Source organism: Kogia breviceps, chromosome 1 (genome assembly GCF_026419965.1).
Source record: "Kogia breviceps isolate mKogBre1 chromosome 1, mKogBre1 haplotype 1, whole genome shotgun sequence".
Lineage (NCBI taxonomy): Eukaryota > Metazoa > Chordata > Mammalia > Artiodactyla > Physeteridae > Kogia > Kogia breviceps.
The window spans coordinates 185,544,765-185,562,000 of NC_081310.1; the positions used below are offsets into that span (position 1 = coordinate 185,544,765).

The 17,236-nt window shown below is 37.6% G+C and overlaps 1 protein-coding gene across 4 annotated transcripts in view; it reads right to left on the bottom strand.

Annotated features, from left to right (window-relative positions):
- The window catches only part of CDC42 (cell division cycle 42), a 61,677-nt gene that overhangs the window by 26,856 nt on the left and 17,585 nt on the right, over positions 1–17,236 (bottom strand). The window contains exon 1 of one of the 4 annotated variants that reach the window (XM_067015386.1): positions 17,008–17,093. The exons of the other annotated variants lie outside the window; for them this stretch is intronic. The gene's annotated coding sequence lies outside the window, so the exon portion shown is untranslated. Of the gene's footprint in view, positions 1–17,007; positions 17,094–17,236 lie in introns of those variants that run through there. 4 annotated transcript variants of the gene reach the window in all.

Consider the following 17,236-nt stretch of genomic DNA (forward strand, 5'->3'; position numbering starts at 1 on the left):
GGAGGTCCAAATTACCCTTTGAGAATCTCAAAACTAAAGCCCCTTTAGTTTTCTGGGGTTCTTGAGCTCTGGATTTAAAGAGGCTATGGAACTCTCTCTTCGTATCATTATTATTATTGGCTGGATTCCAACTAAACTCCACCAAACAATGCAATCCCTGAGGAAAAGGATTTGTATGTGGGGAAGGGAAAACGCTCCCAGCTACAGATGCCCTATCTTCCCATGCCCCACAGTTCATTCTAGGCACAAGGCACAAAGAGCATATGAAAAGATTTGGGAGTTAGGTATTTGCTAATAAAGCTTGTTTTGCAAAAAATGTATATTCTAAATCAGACTATTATATCCCTTATAAAAAGATGTCAAATATTAACAGTAAACAGTGTGAATAAAAGCCCCATCCAATTTTTGGTATTCACTGTGGTGAAAGTGTTTGGTCTTTGTCCAGGATTCCTGTCAGAGCTCCTAAAACCCTTGGAATTCCCCTAAATGGTAGCAGTACCTTTTGTCATTCATAATGAGCCCCTTCCTAATAATGACTTCGGATGGGGCCCCTGGATAGCCTTGGGATGGGACTGCTCACCAGAAAGACCAAGTGATGAGAGGGTTAGAACTTTCAGTCCTACCTGCCAACCTCAGGAAGAGGTGACGGGGAGGGGAGCACTGGAGATTGAGCTCTGTGAAAACTGGTGAACAAGAAGATTTAGAGAGCCTCCAAGTTAGTCAACACATCGTGCTAGAGAGTGCCTGCCTGGGGAGGACACGTACCCCATACACCAAAATTTGCCATCAGCCAGGCAGAAGGGTGGATAGCCTGGGTACCCCATCTGCAGCTGGTGCCTGAAGTGGAGGCAGTTTTGTGGGCTGAGCCCTTACGCTGTGGGGTCTACACTAACTCTGAGAGTTAGTGTTACAATGGAATTGACAGAAGTGATGTCGGAAAAAGACACTACATTCACACTAACAAAATACACTCAAAGTAATGCTCTTTTCATTTGAAACACATTTCCCCCTGAAGAAACCCATTTTCATACTTAGGATACAGGAAAGAGATAGAGAATCAAGAGAGTAACAACCCTGAATAACAAGCCTTCCTTACCTATCCAATGAAACAGCTGGTCTGGTGAAAGGGTTGAACAATAAATAAAATCGGCACCACTTGTCTCTCCTATCGAAATCCAGTCACTTTAGAGAATATGGTTTATATAACCTTTTGCTGTCCTACCCAAAAATTCTATTACACCTCCACCATAGTTACCTTTCTCCCCAAAAACAAGCAATACACTGTAAGAAGAATGTTCTTAAACTTTGAAATAAACATTTAGCTTCAAAAAAACTTATGAGAACAAAAATTTAAGAGTTCACCCAATATTACTTAAAAAAAACACAATAAAGAATAAGATTTTTTTTTTAGAATTGGAATATTCCTTAATGAACTAACTAAATCCCATCATTCTGCAGATATTCTGGTCTAAATGCAAAGGACTTGCCCCTATGCCAGACAGTTAATACTCATGTATCCTGACATTCTTTCCCAACTCTTCAGAATTCAGGCAAATACAGACAAGCCACATAAAGACAGTTCTTTTTGAACTTCATAATTTGTTTTCAGAGTCCTCAGTAAATAGGAAATAATCTAAGAAAACTTTGGCACTCATTCCGCCTGCCAATGCAGGGGACAAGGGTTTGCTTCCTGGTCCGGGAAGATCCCACATGCCGCGGAGCAACAAAGCCCATGCACCACAACTACTGAACCTGTGCTCTAGAGTCCGCGAGCCACAATTACTGAAGCCCGCATGCCACAACTACTGAAGCCCGCACACCGAGAGCCCGTGCTCCCCAGCAAGAGCCACCGCAATGAGAAGCCGGCACACCGCAACAAAGAGTAGCCCCCACTCACCACAACTAGAGAAAGCCCACACGCAGCAATGAAGACCCAACGCAGCCAAATAAATTAATTTTTTTTAAAAGGTGGTAAAATAAAACTAAGAAATTAAGTATTCACTGGTTTTGCTTTAAATAAGGCTAATAAAATTTTTAACTTTTCAGAAACCAAACCTTATTTTGTTCTCTCCTATCCTTAAATAGCTGTAAGCTTATTTTCCCCAAAAATTCCACTTACTCACCTCTAGAATTAAGTCATAGAAAGTTAAAGGACAAAGTCTCCATGGTACATGTCCAAGAGCCCTGTTGCTGATTTTTTGTTGATTTTTTAATGTGAGACTGACAAATATATGCAAAATTGGTAGATATTTCACCAAAATATAGTCAAAGGAATCAGGGAAGTAAACTTGGGCAGAATAAGTGATAACACTACTGCAGCCTTTGCTTTTCGGGAAAGATACTGGGTTTTTCTCCCCGCCCCTAAATGTACTTTCCAGATGTTTCATAAAACAAGTATCTTTGGGCAAAAACATCTCAAATTCTTCATGTATCACTCTCCCACAAAATGGTTGCAAAATTCCTAATATCTCCAGATGCCAATTAAACGCATTAACATATGCAAAGTGATGAAAGGCAAACATTAGGCACTCATTAAAGCAATTATTCAATTCTTCCATTTTCTGCCACTTGTGAAAGAAACTGATAAATACTGTGAAACCACAACCTACATGAAAGAGTAGAGAAGCGGGTGTCAAATTAAGGTTCTATGGGTCCTTGAGATGACAAAAATGAAGCAACTGTCAGGGAAAAAAGTGCTGACAGTAGCACTCATAAAATGAAAGATTATGATTCTGTGTGGTAAAAGATGTTTTCAGCAGAGCCAGAAGTTTGCTGTGTCAGCTTCATTTCTGAAAATGACTTCATTCCGAAGTGTCTGATCCAATAAGAACGTGAGTCCTTATTTTTACTACCATGCTGAGTTTTCCTTCTTCAAATTGGCAAAAACTAAGGGATGCTAGCCAAAGTAATCATTTTATATTGTCTTTGTGACCAAAAAAAATTTTAGTTCAATTAGTAAATATCTACATAAGCTATATAACTTTTGAATGTAATATTTCAAAACAATTTGGAAAAACTGAAGAGTATGCAATAATGTATAAGAATACTAAGTATCCAATTAGAAGAGAATGGATATTACAATAAGATCTTCCCTCAAAATATTCAAGACTTGTAGATTTATTCATTCAGTCAACAAACCTTTATTAGGCACCTAATAAGTGCCAAGCATTGTCCTATACATAGCCATATCCCCCTCTGCCTGGAACAAAGTTCATGTTCTCTTGGGGGAACAATCCAAAGTGGCATATACAGACAATAACCAAATAAGCATCACCACCACCCCCATATTCTTCCTTAATAGTATTACTAATACTGACACCCTTATATGCAATTGTCCCATTCTGGTCTCTTAATTAAGGGCAACATAATTCTGTTCTCTTAAGAAAGGGCAAGGAGATTTTAAAACACACTCAAACCTCCCCTCAGTTTCCTGCAAAAGACCAGATAACAAAAGGTAGAGCATTTCACACATCCCAAATCTCAAGCGTCAATCTGCCACAGCTCTGAGGTCTTGACAACCTGGGGAGTAGGACTGAAATTGCACAACTAAGTATGCGTCTTACTTGGCCCACCTAATCAATTGCCAACTGTCTGACACTATTTAAATTATCCAATATGGTTTGGTGCTTATTTCAATGTCTATGCCTTTATCCACATCATATCATCTCTCCAAACCTTGGATGTCTAGCCTTACAACTCATCTTATTTCTATCCTAACTTACCACCCCCAAATCCCACCTTAACTGAAACACCTTCCCTAACTATTCCAGCTATCAAAAACTGCCCAAATGGGGATTTCCCTGGTGGTCCAGGGGATAAGACTCCACATTCCCAATGCAGGGGGCCCATGTTCGATCCCTGATCAGGGAAACAGATCCCGCATGCCGCAACTAAAAGCTCCCACGTGCCGCAGCTAAGACCCAGCGCAGCCAAATAAATAAATAAATATTTTTTTAAAAAACCAAACTGCCCAAATTCTCTGAACTTCCATAGCAAGGCCCTTCTTAGCTCTTAAATCTCATATTTCATACTCCTATCCCCAACACTCTCCATGCTCTAGCTACACAAGTCTCATTATATTCCTCAAACATGCCGAGCCCTGTCCCGCCTGCAGGTCTTTATACGTGCCAAATATGCCTTCCCCTGCTCATAACGCTGTTGACTCCTCATCCTTCAGATCTCAGCTCAAATCATCATCTCCTCAGAAAATTCTCCCCTAAACACACTATCCAGATTACTATCCAGTACCCTTCCCCCTTACTTCCATCATACTACCCTGTTTATTTCCTTTACAGTATGGTCATAATCTATAATTACCTTGTTTATGTTATATTGCAGTAAAGGAAAACAGATAAAAAAATAAGGAAATCTCTGTGAAGGCAGGGACTCATGTATTGCCAGAACACAGATCAATACTGGACACCGTAGGTTCTCACTCAACAAATGTAAAACACAACTGAGCACTTAGTCATGTTGTTTTTATTCACATAAGTTTGTGTTTATTCTAAAAGATTTTAAGCTCTCAGAGAAAAAACTAGGCTTATACCTTATCATCTCCTTCCCAAGGAACTTAATATAGTACTGAGCAAGAAAAAATAAAAATTTTTAATATATGTGATCCCAGCAAGTTACTTCACTTCCATACCTTAATTTTCTCTACAATAACATCTAACTCACAAAACTGCTACAAAGAGAAACTAAGCAATGTATATAAAACTATTAATTATCACCTGGCACAGAGTAAACACCTAATATGGCACCTTACTCTTATGCCCAATTAAAATTTGCAAATACTAAAATGGCCCTATGATAAAGATCGGAACCACTATTGTTAAATGAAAGCATCTAAATACTATAAATAAGAGGAAATTAAGAAAAATCCTTGCTTCTACTTGACAGGGTTATTTGCTAACTTGATCAATCCTTTCTAAAATCCCCTGGATCTGATCTCAAAGAACAGTTTAAATTAAATGTCACATTTGTAGCAAGAGGATTTGGAATGTTACAGAAAGGGTTGTAACCCACCTTCACTTAAAGAAGAGACAAAATAAGTCATAGAACAAATATTTATCAAGTCTCTAATATGCCAAAGGAAGACAATATAGAGTAGGAGTCAAGCTCAAAATCTTTCAATTCAAGTAGCCCTAAACTAAGCTCACATCCCCATTCTTGTGTGACTTGGAGCAAGCTACTTAACCTCTTTCCAACACTCTGTTTCTCCATTTGTAAAGCAGAAATAGTATTACCGTCACAGGTAGTGAGAATTAACTGAGTTACTCCTCTGTACAGCACTTAACACTCAAATATAAGCTCTTTTAATCATTGTGAAGTGATCCAGATAAAGTGTCAATTCAGAATCTGATTATCTAAACAATCTTCTGTAGGGGGTTGTGTTTATACTCCGTCCAAGTACAAAGTGAAAGCCAATCATGTACCCCTGAAAACAAAATGTGGTTTTAGATTAGGACATAATACACAAGGCAAATTTTTGCTTTCAAAAATTATCAGAAACAATAAGAAACAAGGTTTCCATGTCTAGGCCAGTATCTACCAAAATTTAGTATGTACATTCATTCTTTGATCTGGCAATTCCATTTATAAGACTTTCTCCAAATATGCAAAGATGTAGACACAAGGATATTTACCAGAGCCTTACTTGTAGGAGCAAAAGACAGAAGACTACTGACAGGTCCACCAACAGGGGAGTGGTAAAATAGGTTATAATACAAAGGAATATCATTCAACTATTTAAAAAGACTAAGCTATAGTGCCTGTTATGGACTAAACTGTGCCCACCCCCACCCCCTGGCTGCCACAAATTGATATGTTGAAGTGATAAACACCAGTAACTCAGAATATAAGTTAGAGATAGAGCTTTTAAAGAAGTAATTAAGGTAAAATGAGATCATATTGGCGGACCCTAATCTAATATAACTTGGTATCCTTATAAGGAGATTAGGACACAGACAAAGAGGGAAGACCAAGTGAAGACACTAAAAGTCCACCATCTATAAACCAAGGAGAGAGGCCCTCAGAAGAAACTAACCCTGATAACACCCTGATTTTAAACTCCCAGCTTTTAGAACTGTAAGGAAATAAATTTCTGTTGTTTAAATCACCCAGGCTATGGTACTTTGTTAGAGTAGCCCTAGGAAACAGTGCCAATACAAAGCCAATGTGCAAGATCTTCAAGATATATTAAGTTTTTAAAAAGCAAAGTGCAGAAGAGTTGTGTATAACATGCCGATTTATGTATGTGAATTTTTTTATGGAGAGGAGACACATATATACTTACAGGTGCAGAGACTATGTACAAAGACACAGGTGCAGAGACAAAAACACATCTGCTAGACAAAAGTGACTGCTTCTGGGAAGAGGATAAGGGTGTGTCTGGGATGGGATGGGTAGACTTATTTTTCATGTTCTCTTTTGTACTGAAGTTCTCACCATATGCATGTAATATTTTCTTTAATTTTAAAAACAAAATTATCAATTAAAATGAAAATCTCCAAAACACATTCAACAATTAAGAAAAACACCACAAGCAAACCTGGTCTAAAAGTTATCAAGTCCTACACTCACCAACTCTGATCTATTTCATGAGCGTAAGCATTTTTTTTTAATGCCCTGCATTGTATTGTATTCTAAGAGCCATAAAAACATTCAATCATTTGTCTCAATAATTCCATTTCATCCACTTAGTACTGCAATGTAAATCACTCAATTTACCAATGTATTTCAACAATTAAAACATTTTTATTCCCATTTTTGAAAAAAATAATTCCACTTCAGATAATTTATCCAAAATGAAGAAAATACTTTATCAAGAAACGATGAGGGCTTCCCTGGTGGCTCAGTGGCTGAGAGTCCGCCTGCCGATGCAGGGGACACGGGTTCATGCCCCGGTCCAGGAAGATCCCACATGCCGCGGAGCGGCTGGGCCCGTGAGCCATGGCCGCTGAGCCTGCGCTCCGCAACGGGAGAGGCCACAGCAGTGAGAGGCCTGCGTACCGCAAAAAAAAAAAAAAAAAAAGAAACACTGAAATGCCATAACATTACAACAGAAAAAAATGATTAAGTAACAATACACCAGAGGATGAAATGCTATACATATTAAAAATAGTTGTGAAGACTACCAACATAGTAAATAAAAACATAAACATAGTAAATGTAAAAAAACAAACGCAAGAAGAGTTAACAGCTGTGCTGGAGTGTGTGTATCAGTTAAAGAACAAGAAACAAGTGTGTAACGGATCTTATTCAATCTTCACTGCCTCAGGACACAACTTAGAATTTAAAACATGTTACTACAGACTTCTGTTCTTCCAAGAAACAACCCTATGTGCTATAAAAGTCAGCAAAATATTTAAGTTCCTATTATAGCACTACATTGGATAAGGCAGAAACCCTGTCTTCAAAACATTTTAGTAATTTATTGAATGCCTACTCTGTGCCAAACACTATGCTAGATAGCTTGAAATACAGCACCTTGTATATTTTACTGGCTATAAGCAGAAGAGATTAACACAATTGTAGTAGTCTGCTACAAAATTACACTATGAACTACAAGTTCCATAGATTTTCAAGAGTAATTAATAAAATATGGGGGTGGTCTAGAAGAACAAGAATAAATCTCTAGTTGGAATACCAGGAGAAACGGCACAAGTAGTGCTAGCCTGCAAAGTGAAAGAAACACACACACACACACACACACACACACAGAGAATGAGTTCAAGTCATACGGACTGAAAGCTAAGCAGAGGAACTTTCATTTAACGTGGGTGGGGAACAGGAGGCTATCTTTTCTTTCTGATCCATGAACAAGTTTTTTTTAGGAATATCAATCTTGTACCTGTATTCCGATGAACTGTCAAAGGTAACCAGATAAAAGTACAGGAACTCAGCTAAGAAACTACTTTAATAATCCAAGATTTACATGAAGGACCTGCACTAGGGTAGTAATTGCATGGCAGTAGAGAAGAAACAGTTGACCAGTTTGGGGGTGAAGGGTGGGTTTGTTTAAGGAGGTAGTAAATTAAGAAGGAAGGTTTTTTTACTTTGGGAAATTACAGGATAGGTCTGTACCACAGATAATAAATGGAGAAGTTGGAAAAAGAAATCTTAGGGTCAAGCTGTTATGTTCTTAAAGCGCTCTTGTGAGAAAACATGCAAAAGAATAGCCTTTCCAGAATCAGAACACCATAATTTGGTCCTAAGTCTATCAAGGATGAAATCACGTGCCAGTCTGTATCAGAAATCCCACATACAAGCAAACATTTGCAGGAAAAAAAGTTACTATATTACCTAGACAACACACACAGTAAAATGAGTGACAAACCGAGAACCTTTCTTTGAACAGGTTACCAGGTGAGACGCCAACTACAAAACTAACCATGATCAGTTAGACTTTGTTATATCTAATGAGGCAAAGGTACCTACATTCAGATCATCATACAATCTAGTTTACAAACTACAAGCCATTTTTAAACCAGATTACCAAGATTCTGAATCAAAGCGGCCTACCAATTTTGATGTAAAATCTGTTAACTGGGGTGAACTTCTACAGAAGCATTCAACTGTGTGCTTGAAGAAATAATCTGACAAAGAATAAGAGATGATATAACATTTGCACTAAATTCTATGTCAATGCAGTACAGCTGCTGGCATGACTGCAGGCTGCATAACAGTGAGTAACAGTATAGTTCTATTCACTAAAAGAGATCAAGAGAAACAAAAACAACAAAGAGTTGCAAAGACTGAAAAACAACCAATATGTGTTGGCAACAAATCTGCCTTTTAAAGCAAACTTTGCAACCAAAGACAAAGCACATCAAAGCACAAACTTCTACCTGGATTATCAATTGTTTCTATGGAAATTATATACATACACCATATTTTGAGAAGCTAAGTTCCTATAATGATATTCCAGATGTATCATGGAATACATTTGTTTAATGTCTATTTTTAAAGACTTCATATAAAATTAAGCAAAACAGTACCTGTCACTGATTAAGAGTGACTACAGTAATTCCCTCTATCTAGAATGCTCTTCCCTGGATGACTCATTCAGTCACATCCCCTAGAGATCTTTGCTCAAATGTCATTCTGGAGTTGAGAACTCCTCTGACTACCTTATTTTAAACTGCAACCCAAGTTCTACAAACCCAGAAGCACTCCACTGTACCCTGCCTCTCCTTCTTCATTTTTAGCCAAACACTTATCTCCAAAACTCACACACTAGTATGTCAATTTCATGGGGGGCCAGAGATCTGTTTTGGTATACTGTATTCACTGCTATATCCCCAATACCTAGAACAGTGACTCTGCATGCAAAGGGTTGTTGAATTCACAAATTAATAAAATAGTATGGGTTAGAGATGCAGCAAGTCAAAAAAACTTGTTCTTTGGACTCAGAATATACCTGTTACTGGGTCCTCTAATATCCTAAATCCTCATCTATTACTATCCGGATAAACAACAAAAGAAAACAAAAAATGTAATACCCTCTGAGGGAGAAGGATTCTATTCCTAAAGCTTAAGTCACTTCCACAGTCTGAATCAACTAAAGTAGTTAACAGCAAGTGTTTAATAGCCACCCAGCATCATTTTGGGGAATAAATACCCTGTATCATCTCTAGCAACTCTATTCTCTATTCTGTTCTAGTAATGCACAATTCTACAGACTTTTTTTTTTTTTTTTGGCCTCATGGCATGCAGGATCTTACTTCCCTGACCAGGGATTGAACCCTCACTCCTTGCAGTGAAAGCACAGAATCTTAACCACTTGGCCCCAAGGGAAGTCCCTCTACCAATTTTTAAACTAGCTAAAAAACGATACTTTCCTAGAAGAAGCAGGATCCCCACAAAGTATGTGTACAACATTGTGTTTGCAACTATATCAGAGTGACATAGTTAATGTAACCAATCTTACACTGTCATTTTATAATTAAAACATGCTAATTTTGGAACAATTCACTCAGATTTAAATTAATTAAAATAGTGTATAATGAACTTAAGGAATCACATAATTGCCAAAAAGTTATCTCCAGAATCTGCATCTTCAAAAAATCTTTCCCATTGATTAGTTCTATTTTAAAAGCTGCTTCTATGTCTTAGGTTTCCTTTTTTAGTGTGTGTTTTAATATTTGTAAAGAATCATCTCATCTTCATATTTTAAAAAAGAGAGGCAGAGTGCAAGAGACAGATATTTTTATAAGAGCAGAAACGATACCAATTTCTCCAACTGAAAGTAGCAGAGGTAAAGAACGTGCCAACAGAAAACAAACTTTTGTATCTTCAACATATGTGTCACATCCAAGACATGAATTAATCTTGCTCCTGAAGAAAAATTACTAAATTACTAAAAAGACAATAATTTTTTAAAAAGAACTAAGGGCTTCCCTGGTGGCGCAGTGGTTGAGAATCCGCCTGCCGATGCAGGAGACACGGGTTCGTGCCCTGGTCCGGGAAGATCCCACATGCCGCGGAGCAACTAAGCCCGTGAGCCATGGCCGCTAGGCCTGTGCGTCCGGAGCCTGTGCCCCGCAGCGGGAGAGGCCACAACAGTGAGAGGCCCGCATACCGCAAAAAAAAAATAAATAAATAAATAAATAAATAAATAAATAAATAAAAATTAAAAAAAAATAAAAAGAACTAAGACAGCCCAACCTAAGTCCTTAACCCCAATCCTGATACACAAAATGATGTCTCTTCTCCACTCTCCCACCTCTCTCAGATAACTATCCAATAATAAGTAAAATGATTTTTCTGTTCCTGGCTCTGATTTAACTAGAATCAAGGACAAGTTTTAAGGCAAATACATCTTCATTTCCATGTAACACATGCAACCAGAAAAAAAAATTAATGTAAAAGATGGGATCTGGTGTGGGTTTTTGTTCTTGTGAGGGAGAACTGGATTGGGCAGTATGTATGACAAGAAAAAGAAAAGGAAATATGTCAAATTATAAAATACAAAAAACTTACAGATTACTACCACAAACTCCTAAAAAACTTCTCATGTACGTTAACAATTATTATTTTTTAAACAGAAACTCTTTGGATCGCAAATAAAATAGTTAAAAATTATATGACTTTCAGAGCTTTAAAAAAATGGCTTTGAAATTACTGCAAGCTTTTCAGAATACTGGAAAACAATAAATACCTAAACTAGGATCACTGATCCAAGAACAAAGGAAACTGGAGACAGTGACTCCATTTCAGAAATTTCCTTTGTAGCCACTGGACAATCACTTCCCCAGTCCCTAATAATGGTCTGCTTTTCCCTTGCAATACCTCGCCCCATTTTTAAGTTGAGATGGAGTTACTCCCCAACAGACACCTCAACGATGGGTTTTACATGTAAAATGCTAAATTCCATCCCAAGGAATTACATATTAGCAATTTCTTTACAATAGCTCTTGAGTGGGGTTTAGGCCACAGCAAGAATAGATAATCTATGGCCTCTGCTATAGTCTCTACCTTTCACGTGCCTCAGTAACTTGAGAAAATTTTTCCCATTTTTCTACCCATAGCAAAGCCACACCAACAGCCCCTGAACCTAACAGAGATTAACAAGCCAAGAGACACCAGCATCTCCCAGTCCACTTTCTCAAAGCTTTACAGGGTGTTCCATTGGTGGGGGAGGCAGGACCGTCATCAAACAAGTTTAAGAAACACTGAATTAGCACTTCCCTGGCAGTCCAGTGGGTTAAGACTCCACACTCCCAATGCAGGGGGTGCAGATTCCATCCCTGGTCACGGAAGATCTCATACGCCGCATGGTGCAGCCAAAAAAAAACCACAAAAAACAAAACAAACACTGAATTAAACAGATTCTCTGACGATCTAACTTCTATGAACCTTTAGTAATCTTGCACACATCATGAATTTCCAAGATGGGGATATAATAAGTAGGGCTTCCAATTTATTTGATACCTACCCGCTTGGAAATCTCTTCCAGGTATTCTGAAACACACCAGAGAAACAATACCGGCATTACTCTTAAAATTTAAATTATCCCTTATCCCCATCTCCACTGATTATCATAAACTCTTAGGATGAACTAACATTCCCTTTAGCCTTATGAACAAATAAATCATAAGACCTAAAATAATTCAAACATTTTCATAGCTTATATTTTGTAGTATGTATACTATTTGTACACTTTCTGAAACAAATGAGGGTATTAGATATTGATTTAAACCCCAGCACTCTAATATTCACAGGAAATATCCATTCGTTCCTAGTTATCTGATAAATGAAAATTTACATTTTAAAATCTAAGTTTATTTTTAAATCTTACTGTTAAACTTCACAATAAAAATATAGTTTTCTGGCAAAGTAATAAGTGATATATAGATGGTTTAATTGCACTTCAGAAGATTCTAAAATTGAGCTCCTCTCAAATACCATCCAGCTGGTGAAACAAATACTGGTAACGATAGTGAAGTTGTATTAGGAATGAAAATCCCTGAAACCACACATAACAATGATTCTTTGTTAAGAAACTTTATTCTTTCACTTCCTACTCTTCTTCATCTGCTTTTAAACAGATTTAAAAGCAAACCAAAACAAAAAAAAAATTACAAATATCCTTAAATTGCCTACCAACAAAGCAAATGGATTGTAGCTGAAATCTTGCTTATGATTTCTTCTACAAAATTTACCATCTCATATTCTTTAACACTAATTAACATGGTATTCTTTCATTCCACCTCCATTTCTCCCTCTGGTTTCATTTGATCTGTTAGTCTCAATCTCTTCTGTTTACAAAACGAGTAACAAAAAGTGATCATCCTTTTAGCTGAAAACAATGGCTGTGGCTTAATATCCAACAGTAGACAGCTCCATATTGCCATTTGGGACACAGAGAATGGACACAGGTGTGCCTGAGACATTGATCCCCCAGCTCTCCTGGGGCTGCAGCACCTCTAGCAAGCCAAGAATAGTCTTATCCATTTACTCCAGTGTAGCATACAATATTTTTCTATGTCTCCCTTGATTTGAAAAGGGTTAGGAAACACTGCTCCAGAGAATACACTGCTACGTCAAATAGTGTAAGAAAAAAGAAAAATTCAATCAAGTCCTTTAAAAATAGCAGTAATTTTTTCAGTATGGTAGCTATATTAAGACTGGATTTTAGTTATTAACATTTTCCCTTGGGACGTCCCTGGTGGTACAGTGGTTAAGAAACTGCCTGCCAATGCAGGTGACACAGGTTTGAGCCCTGGTCCAGGAAGACCCCACAAGCCACGGAGCAACTAAGCCCATGCACCACAACTACTGAGCCTGCGCTCTAGAGCACACGAGCCACAACTACTGAGCCCTTGTGCCGCAACTACTGAAGCCCACGGGCCTAGAGCCCGTGCTCCACAACAAGAGAAGCGACCACAGTGAGAAGCCCGTGCGCAGCAATGAAGAGTAGCCCCCTCTTGCTGCAACTAGAGAAAGCCCACACGCAGCAACAAAGACCCAACGCAGCCAAAAATAAATAAATAAGTAAATAAAATTTTTTTTTAAAAAACATTTTTCCCTTGAGATTGGAGATATGGTTTATTTTACTTAAAAAAAAGCAGAAAACATTTTTTACACTTAATCAGCTAAATGCCAACTTTGTATTTCACCTGTTTTCATAACCAACAATTATGTGAACGATCCTAATCATATGCTCTTCGTAACAATTAGTTTTCCATAAAAAGTCATTGCGTTCAAACATGTAACTGAACTCAAGTTCAAGCAGTTCTAAAACTAGAATTTAGGACTATTTTAGTTATTATTAAGTGGGTAATGACTCTTCAGTAACTAAACGACACATTAGTTCCTGATAATAAGCACAGACATGAGGTGATTCTACACAACAGGCAAGAAACTATAACTCATTCCTTTAAAAGCCAAATAGGTTTCCATTCACTTCCTGATTACAATCCTTGCAATAAATTCTGATACACTGCCTGAAAGAGACCAGGTTATACTTAAGTAGGGGGAAAAACAAAAATAAAGCATTCAACACTTTTTGTGAAATCCAGCAGTCTTAAAGAAGGTGCTTCAAACATCAATGTGCATAAAAATCACTTGGGGATTTTGTTAAAATTCAGATTCTGATTCAGTAGGACTGGGATGGAGCCTGATGTTTCTAAGGAGCTCCAAGCTGATGCTTATGCTCCTGGTCCACAGACTACATACTGCATACTGGAGAACTTACACCCCTACTTCCATGACACTGGTTAAGATAATGGATAAAAATTTAAAGCAGACACCAATCCTCACCTCATTTAATTTTTATGGTTTCATGAGATTAATCTGGGGGGGTGATGGTTATTAAACTGTTGATGTTTGAGAGAAACACAGATAACTTCTGAAAGGTAGGGGCATTAAGAGAGGCTGTAATAATAACAAGGGCAAACACCTACAAGAGCACTTACTAAGTGCCAGTGAACTGTCTTAAGTACTTCCCTTAGATTAACTGATTCTCCTAACACTGTGAGGTAGAAACTATTGCCAGCCCTATTCTACAGAAGGTAAACTGAGTGACAAAGACTTTACTCAGATTGCATGTAACTAATAAATGCCAGAGCCAGGATTTAAATCCAAGCAGTCTAGTTCCAGAGTCTACACTTTTAATCACTATACTAACAGTGTCTCTCCCAAGAACATACAACAACAGAATTAAAATAGCAAATCAAAATGGCTTACTCTTAGAGAAAACGATGCAAGTGTTAAAAGTGTAAAGTGTTAAAGAACAGAGTGAGCAACAGAGGTTCTCTGCAGGTGACTGACCACTGAGGCTTGGTGAACACCATGACTTAACAATATGTAGTATTTTGCTATATTAGAAATTGTTCTGGACTTCAGCGTAATATCTAAATAGTTGAAAAAAATTTTTTTTTAATTTTTTTAATGGGAGACCACTTCAGTGGCAAAATGGGGTTTCACTTCATGGAATAAGCAGTTTGAGACCAATGTCCCAGGGGTGACTAGTAACCAAGAGTTCTGACATCCAGGACATAATAGCAGCAGTGGCAGACACAGCTGAAATGACAAGTAATGAAAATTGCTTTAGCAAAAATATTTTGGACTGAAGGGATGAGTAATTAAAAGTAGAAACGTAAGGGACAAAGCATAACATGACCAGGAATTTGCTACTGTTGAGTTGAGGGGAAGAAGTGGAAAAATTAAACTGCTATTTCAAACAAAGAAATACAGGAAGGAAACAAACATTAAAGTCTGAATAATTTTTAGGAGAATAAGAAGTGGTCATCAGAAAAGATTTTCTAAGCAATGGTTAACTGTTCAGACAGTACAGCTGCAGAAGATATAGGACTAAACAGATGGATATGGTCAAACAAAAGTAGATGAGTAATCATCACTTCAATGAGCCCAAATATGAATATGGCTGACCTAGCACAAAAGAGGTCTCAGGAAAAACAGTACACAGGCCTACAGAATATGCAGAAAGTGAAAATATTAACCCTCAGACATCACATTCATTCATTTGACAAACATTTCTTGACACACATCATGGGTCTGGCACTATTCTAGGTGCCAGGGATACAGGGGTGACCATACCAGGTGAAAATCCCTGCCTTCATAGACTTACATTCTAGTGGGAGAAACTAATAGACTTGGAAGAGAATACTGAATATTTAAAGCCTAGAATGAAGTCCTTTAATACAGGAGAATATATAGATCTATTTATGGGACATAAGTTAACAAAATATTAACCCCTTCTTCCCCAGCAGAGGAAGCTCTGTAGCCTGAAGTGTTCCTCATTAAACATTCTTTGCCCTCTCAAAAAAGACCCTAAAATGATAAATGCATTTAAAATATATCTACAAATAAAGTACAATTTGACTTTTACTTCCAAGAATGGCTATAAGTACTACTCCCAGACAGGTAGCACAATAAATTGTACTTCAAAGTTTTCCAAATGCAACACTTCTTGGATCAAAACATTTTATTAGTGTAACCATTTTTTAAATAACTGGAAATGCTTCTATAATATACCACAAAATTATAAGTGGAAAAAGTATCCGAATAAAAGAAAACAAATCTTGAAGTTACAAAAAAGTCAAGATTTGGGCTTGGTGGACTTTAAAAGAATCTCACCAATATTTGATTTTAGCCCCTGATCACCCCAGGCTGTACCACCTGCCTCAGACTGCCAAAAAATTAAGTTCAACTGAGTACAGGTGTCAGTTATTACGTGCAAAAATTTTAAGAGGCTGTGACACCTTCTGGGTCTGTCTACCAACACCTACACACTACAGAAAGCTGATTTAAACCTACCACTTCTTTTAAGTGTTCCTTAACAAGCAATCTGTTCTCTCTATACAAACAAGGAGAAACAATAAGAAAATACTTGTTTCAACATGAACTATCCTTATAACAATGCATTACACAGTTGGATCTCATTTGCTTTACAATGTTATCATTTTTCTGTGCTACAGTACCCTGGACGTACCTAACATCCTGGAGAACAAATACTGTGATCCCCAAAGTCTGAAAATTTACTCGTTTTTTTTGGTTAAAAAAACCAAAACCCGTTTTTAATTACAAAATTAAAGTGACAAGCAAGCAAAGATTAGGTGTAAAATGAACTGATTCTCTTTTCACCACACCCTTGCCACAAAAAAATGCACGAGTGTAGACTTAGGTACATACTCTGAATCAGTAAGTCATATGGGAGAAGTTAATCTGGGAATGTCATTTTGGACCAAAGAAATGCTTCCACAAATAAATTAACTTCATTCCAGTACTCAAAGGGATCTTTAAAAGTTACTGCCTACGCAAGTGTTGTCTTACGCTTTATTTCCTGGCACAAGTTCATCTTGAGATTTTAAACCTTCCTGGCTTTTAGATGCATATGAGACGGCCAGGATTTCAAAAGATTATCTCTGAATACGATGAGTTGGGAAACAGGCAGGATCTGACACTGGTGACCCAACCGAGCCAACAAAATGCTGTCTTAATTTAGTGAGTCCCTGACTTGTAGGAGTTAAAAACTCTCACCCCTTATATTGCGATGACGTAATCTTCCTCACTGCATTTCTCTTTGACTTAAAGGGGACCAAAAAAAAAAAAAGAACAAAGAAAATTTCCCCCTAAAGAGAGGAATTAGGCAAACGGCAGAACGACAGTTTCGGGAGGTGGTTAGGTAACTCCCTGAAAGGGAAGCTTCAGCTGAATAGGCAGGGAGAATTGGAGAAGGAAATGTAAATGGTATTAGAAACTCGACCTA